Source organism: Panicum virgatum, chromosome 3N (genome assembly GCF_016808335.1).
Source record: "Panicum virgatum strain AP13 chromosome 3N, P.virgatum_v5, whole genome shotgun sequence".
Lineage (NCBI taxonomy): Eukaryota > Viridiplantae > Streptophyta > Magnoliopsida > Poales > Poaceae > Panicum > Panicum virgatum.
Window position 1 is genome coordinate 29,065,540 of NC_053147.1, and position 7,179 is coordinate 29,072,718.

Below are 7,179 nucleotides of genomic sequence, written 5' to 3' on the forward strand. Positions count from 1 at the left end.
CCTGCGCCCCGCGCGGGGCGCATCTGGCCGAGCAACTCCTTCGCGTGCGCGCACGGCGGCGGCCTGGCACGCGCACGCGGGACAACACAGAGAGAGAGAGAGCCGGCCGAACGGTGGCCATCCTCGTCGGGCACAGACCACGCGATGAATGAATGTAAGCCTTGGGCCGCATGTTGCCGCGGCGCGGCCCAGTCCTGCCGAGGTTGCCCAAACTTCTTCTGTTCCACATTGGGCTGGTGGCCCATACCCAAACCAAGCCCACGTATGGAACTGATGAATTATTCTAATTCTTTTTTATATAAGATAATATAGTTTTTTATTCTCATGCTATTATTTGACGAAATCCAATCTCGCATGTTCACAGGGAATAATGTCAAGAAACAAGGAAAGAGCAGCAATGGCTGAGTAGTAGTAGGGCTATATATATATATATATATATATATATATATATATATATATATATATATATATATATATATATATAGACACACACACAGATTTCATACCACTATCTTTGTCCGGCATATACACAGTTGGACCGCTAAGCCGGTTTTTTTTGAAACGGAACCGGCAGGAGAGCTGCCTGTTATATTAAAAAGGAGAGGCAAAAACTAGAGTGCAAAACTGGAACAAGCAACAAAACTTTACACTATACATAGAGCGCCCGCGTTCGAACTCTCTAGAGGAAACTCAAGCTCCACTAATTAGACACGCCAGGTGCTTCGCCCCTGCCAGAATCCAAGCCGAAGCCTCTCCCTTAATCTTCTCTGCCACTGTAAAAGAAGGCACTTCTGTACTGTTAAAAATACGTGCATTAAGCTCATTCCAAATCTCCCAGCAAACGAGAATGACAAGTGATTTCAAACCCTTGCGCGAAACTCCTCTTATCGCAGCCATCTCCGACCACCACTCGTGGACCGAGTTTGTGCAAGTCCAGTTTGTCGGATGCAGAGACAGCTCCCCAAGCCAAAAGGATAAGGCGGCCCAAATACGCCCGGTGAACCTTTAGTCGACGAAAAGGTAATTTCCCGTCTCCGGACAGCTACAGCAAAGTGAACAGGTTGGGTTATGCGGCCAGTCTCTTGCGCTCAGTCTATCTGCCGTCCAAATTCTATCTTGTACAGCTAGCCGGCTAAAGAATTTGCATTTTGGTGGTGCCCAGGCCGACCAGATGATTTGGTTGAAGTTGGTGCTCATTGCCCCTGGAACTGTGCGTGGTAGGCGGAGCTTGTTGAAAACTGGCCCGACTCGTTGAATTTCCAACAGATTTCATCTTGGATGTGCGGAGTGAGGTTCACCCTTTGGATTGTTCTCCAGAGCTGCACAAATTCTACGATGAGCTGCGCAGAGAAGGATGGGTGTAACATGTCTAAATCCTTTATCCAAGTGTTTCTAGCCAGTGCTTCATATAGCGTTCTGTTTTTTTCATGGAGATAGTGTATACAGATGGTGCCATATCCCTTGGACGTATTCCCTGCATTCAAACACTATTCCAAAAGGCTATTTTCTTCCCATTCCCAATTTTGATGGTGGTTGCTGCCACAAATAGGTGCTTATCAGTTTTGTTGCAAGAAAACTCACTGCCGACCCAAGGTTTGTCCTCAGGATTCTAGTCGCGCCAAAGGCAACGAAGACGGAGAGCTCTCGCAAATTTGCCGAGGTGCAGGATACCTAGGCCTCCATTCTTTTTCGATCGTGCAGCCCTTGTCCAATTCACCTTGCACTTGGCCCTCGTAATTCTCTCTGTGCCGGCCCAAAGAAACGGTTTGCGCTTTGCATCAATATCCTGCAAGGTTGGCTTTGGTGCACGTAAAGCCGGTTTGGTCGCATTGCCAGTAAGCTACCGTGTGTGCTGGGCAGTGGACACAGCGAATGTGCTGGACAGTGGACACGTACGCAAGGATTCTGTACATGTACTGTATGAGGTGTGTCATCAAGGAGATTATTGCTGATGAAGGCAAACTATACATTGTACGGTGTCATCGACCTGGGAGCGAGCCAGCCATAGGGAAAGCGTGTCAGCATCCTGATATGATCTGACGATAGATTGGGCTAGTGATTTGGGGGAAAGAAGATGGAGATAGATGAGAAATTTAGGGTTCTAAGAGCAACTCCAGCCGGGCCCTTAAATGGGACTCTATCTCTTGTTTTAGTCTCCCAATAAAAAAAACATCTCCAACCGAGCTCCTATACGAGCCCCCATTTTGGGGAGGCCACTAAATTTTGGTCCAGAGTCCCTAGAACTGGAGGCCCTCTAAATTTAGTCACCCTGCTGGAGTTTGAAGCCCCTAAATTTTTATAGGCTGGCTCCTAAAAGCAATATAGGGGCTCAAATTTAGTCTCTCCGTTAGAGTTGCTCTAAGCTGCTACTATGAGGTGTGTCAAGGAGATTATAATAGCAATAATGCGCGACTTCCTTTCCTTCGTTAGTTACTGTCACCGGTCACCGGTTATGTACTCCGGGTGGGGGCCGGGGTTCCTTTTTTTTTTCCTTAGAGAACAGCAGTGGTCTTTGACCGTCGTCGGATACGTGCAGGCACGTCAACAACCACGCACCAACCACTATACCACAGCCCCAAAATCCCAACAGATGTCGGTTGGGAAAAGTAGAAGATTAGCAACGAACAGTCGGTCGGTAAAGTTCTGTAACAAACCATTGGTCGGTAATTCAAGTTTCACCGACCGATCATCAGTCGGCATTTATATTCACATATACCATCAAACTATCTGTCGGTAATACTTTGTATTTGCATCGAACCATTCGTCGGTATATATGGAGTGGAGCCCAATCTGATGTTTAATGGGCTGACCATATCGGCCCAACCATCTGTGACCACTCATCAAGATGAACGGCTCACGTTCTTCCGACCAAGGTATAAAAAGGTTGGGTAAAAACCTAACCCTAGTTTTCTCATTCTCCCTCCATCCTCTCACGCGCCCACATGGAAACAGAGGGAGGATTGAGCAGGCAGAGGCAGCTGTTCGGGGGCACGCTCGTGCCCTTCCCCGGCGCTCACCGGTGGCCCGCGCTGGAGGCCGGCGGTCGGGGGGCCCGCGCCCGCGACTGCGGCCGGCGGCCAGCGCCTGGGGTAGCGTCGCGTTTGCGCCGGGCCGGGGGGCTGCGCCGAGCCGTGGGCTGAAGCCACGCTGGCGGCCGGGGTCGGCGCCGCGCGCATAGGCACCCGCGCCATGGCCAGAGGCTAGCCGCGCCGCACCGGCGGCCGGGGGCCTCGCCTATCTATTTCGCCGATATGAGGCTCCGTCGCCACCACCGCAAACGCGGGCGCGAGGACGAGGAGGCGAGGAACTGGGCGTATGTCGTCGTTCCCGGGCTCCTCCACAGCGACGCCGGCACAGGGCCCCAGCAACTTCGACAGTAAGCCGCGTCACCACCTGTGACTCGTGGCCTGCAGCCCCATCGAGCTTCTCGCCGATTTAGGGTAAATCCATTCTGCTCTTTCCATTTGTTGTAACATAGTTACCTAAATTTTATCATTGTGTATGAATGGATCTAGCAAAATTCATATGTGCAGGATGTAGTAGCTTCGCTTGACAGCAAGGTTAACTATCTTAGCAAATAAGTAATTTCAAGATGTAGTAGCTTCGCTCTTGTCCAGATAAATCATGATTATAACTTATTGCTACATAAATCATGAAGAAACAGCAAGAACGTGATGTGTTTTGCATCAAGTTTCGGTTGTGTTCTTTTTGTCTAACGTAAAATCTGTGGATTATGATCTAAGATAGTGACTCTTTTATGTCATTTCTGTACAATGTGCACAACAGTTGGTATGTCCTTTGCATTAGATACACATTTTGGGGGTACAGTTTCTTTTTTGTGCCATTTATTGCTAGTTGGTTCTCTCTTGATTTAGTAGTAATTTCGAACCTTTCAGAGCTTTGATGAGATCCTAGACAAGGCCCTCAGGATCAAAGGTGGTTCAATAGTCTGCTAAGATTTTGTTAGTTTAGTGCAAGAGTGGCTTCAAAAGATACATGTGTGATTGCAGAACTTTGTTTCATTGGTTTAGTTGTCGTTGTATTCTTATGCTACTTCTTTGTCTTAATTTCAGGTAGCAGATTTACTAGGTGGTGTATTTGCAAATGTTATGGGCTTCTAGAACAGGTTGCGTTTACTCTTGTTTGCTTCTAGTTTTAGTCTTATTTTTATTTCCTCTCTATAGGCTCAAATGCACTCGAGCTTACACCAAACTTGCAATTTTTCTTCACGATTGTAGGGTCCTACCTGGGGCTCCTTAATTTTATTGCTGCCATCAGTTTTGCAATTGGATCTTAACCAAAAACCATCATGCTTCTATTGAATTTCAAGCAGTTCTAGGAGATGCTAGCTTGATGGTGTCAGGAGCAAGCAAGACATTTAAAGTGCTTATGGAAGCTGTGTTTTGTTTCAAAGATGCATTAGAAGGAGTCGACTGCTCTGCTGTGTTCTTGGCATCATGTGGTAAATTATTTCAACAACATGATGAACTTGTAATCTTCTCATCCATGCTATAATTTTTTTTACATTGATTTATTTGTGGCTCTATCTCATAAATGCATCATTTTCTTTAGGTTGGAAAGGATGTGATATTATATGCCTTGCTGCGATCTGATGTAGCAGTGGCTAAGGGGAACAATTATTTCAACTGATCCAAAGAGCACGCTAGGAGATGTGGCTCTTGGAAATCAGTATTGTGAAGTGGTTGTGAATGTTGTGCTGAAAAGGGATACAATTCTGCATCGTCCTTATGGTTATGTGGAGACTATGGCTGATGCACATAAGATGTCAATTGCATGGCCATACAAAAGAGTACTATACTTATCTTTGCTACATTTTTTATGTTTCATGAGAGTGACCGCAGCCACTAATTAATTATTTATATTTCTAACAGTTGAAGATTACCAAAGGATCACAATCTACCCAATGTACAACAGGTATTTTCTGAATTTTTGCTTTTAGCAAACAACCCACTCTTCTACTATTACTATTTGATCTCATTTTAGTTCCAGCTTTGGGCGTGTTAGAATTTGTGGTATTCCATTAAGAAAATACACTTAGTTGTATGAATTGCACAATAATTAGCCAATTTTCCTAGGAGTAGGCAAGTCAGCTAGCTGTAGCAACATACAACAGTTTTGTAGATTAATTTTCACTCTTCCTTTTGTTCCTGAAGTTAATTTTCAGCATACTTTTAACTTGTTCAGGTGGGAGGTCTTATTGGTGGCATGATGGTTGATCATGTAAGCAACAAGGGGATCAACGCTCATGGACACTTATTTTGGGCAGTGCTTATGGGCATTTTTATTTTGGGTAGTGCTCATTTGGAATATCTAGGCTGGCTTCTATTATTTTGTAAATGTGGGCATGTGGCTGCTGCTTGTAATGTGGTCTCTGACAAACCCAACAGACTATCTAGCTAGCTTGACTTGAGCACTGTGACATCACAAATGATGTTTATGATGAAGCTTTGCCAACCAATTATATATTGTTGAATATATGTAGGATTCATATGAAAACTATGAGCTCTATTTTAATCAATACTATGTTTGATATCTGTTGGATTCAAATGAAAAACATGATCTATATATTTTTAGCCAAGTGTGCTTGATATGTACTGTTTCAAAAGATTATTGGTGCTGTATGGTCAATGAGGGATTAATTATATTATTTTTTGTGGATGCATAGCATTGGATTGTTGGTTGCTAAAGAAATTTAGCTACTCACTGTCAGTCGGCATAAACATTGTAACGGATCATCTGTTGGGAATATATGTCAGTTGGTATATCTTTGTATGGCAATAGATTATCTGTCGGTATATCTATGTCAGTCGGTATAAGTTATACTGACGCCACTTGCAACGACAAATATATGGTGTCGGTATACATCTATACCAACTGATAGTTCGTTGGTATAACGGCTTTTACCGACAGATCATCAGTTGGTGTATCGGGGTGTGGTATAGTGAACGGGAATGGTAAATCAACGACGATACATGTAGATCGACATTTATTCCTCCCTGTCGCCCTTTGGTGCCCATTTCTTCAGACTTATTGGTGCTTGTTGTCTTCTTCCGAGCCTGACAAGGCGATTCCAATAGTCTTTTTCTTACTTTGTGCTCAGGATGCAAAATTTATGTTTTAATATAAACTTGTAAAGGAAGATCATATATATGTGCGATGCTTGAGTTGTTAAAACATGTGTATTTTTTTTATTGAACTTGTCATCTCACTACGCTTCATTCATACATGTATTTTAAGATTAGTCATGACTACTTATCAGATATGTGCTGCAATTTTTATAATAGTTTTCGTGTAAAAATCACCAGTCATCACATAACGATGCAGTGGCCAGAATGTTATTTCTTAGGGGTGTTAATTGGTGACCCTTAGGTGCACCTCCAATTCTCTTTAGTTCAAAGTTTTGTACTAATTTTTCAAATTGAGATCTGATTTTAAAGAAATAGTATAAAATTTTAAATTAAATAGGATTGGAGGTGCACCTAAGGATCATCAATTAACACCCCTATTATTTCTCATCACCTTAAAATACATCATGACTAATCTTAAGAACGCCATTCATTTGAGAAAACGGTCAAACAGCAGCGATACATGGAGCACAGAATAATATAGCCACGGGCCCACGCAGGAGCAAGATCTTGACTAAAGAACATAGCACATATGTAGCACTGAACTGATACACAGTCCATAGAAAACTCAGACCTTTTTTTTTACCGTTGCATGACGACATCAAACGTTGCATTACAAGGACTTATAACGAAAGGATATCCATTTATATTACAACAAACGAAGCATCATGAAGTCCAGAGCGCCATCTTCAAATTACAACTATACCGCCTTTTCTTTTGGGGGGTCTTGAAAACTACTTATTATTAGTTGGCCTACTATATATATCAGAATGTGGATAGAGCTAACTTTTCTGAGTATGTATAATAATGCTCATCATAGAGCTTATTACACACAAACAAAAAGAAGAGATACCGTACCTTTCTCAGTTTTCAATCACAAAACCAATCATATATACTAGTGGATTGAACATAAAGTAAATTACCCATCCTGTGTCTGGTTTCATGTAATATTAAACCTACTATTTCAAAAAAAAAGTAAATTACTCACCTTTCCAATTCCTAACTTAGTTACTCGATGCAGAATCAACTGATA

The 7,179-nt window shown here is 43.2% G+C and overlaps 1 long non-coding RNA gene across 2 annotated transcripts; it reads left to right on the forward strand.

Moving 5' to 3' along the window:
• The first annotated feature begins 550 nt into the window (after positions 1–550).
• LOC120665581 lies at positions 551–5,575 on the forward strand. Of its 2 annotated transcripts, none has more exons than XR_005671213.1 (5): positions 551–3,440; positions 4,074–4,462; positions 4,573–4,810; positions 4,893–4,935; positions 5,206–5,575. It is a non-coding gene; the product is annotated as an uncharacterized LOC120665581 (long non-coding RNA). The 2 variants fall into 2 exon arrangements; XR_005671212.1 differs by having other exon boundaries at positions 555–3,440; positions 4,074–4,491.
• Positions 5,576–7,179: the final 1,604 nt, after the last annotated feature.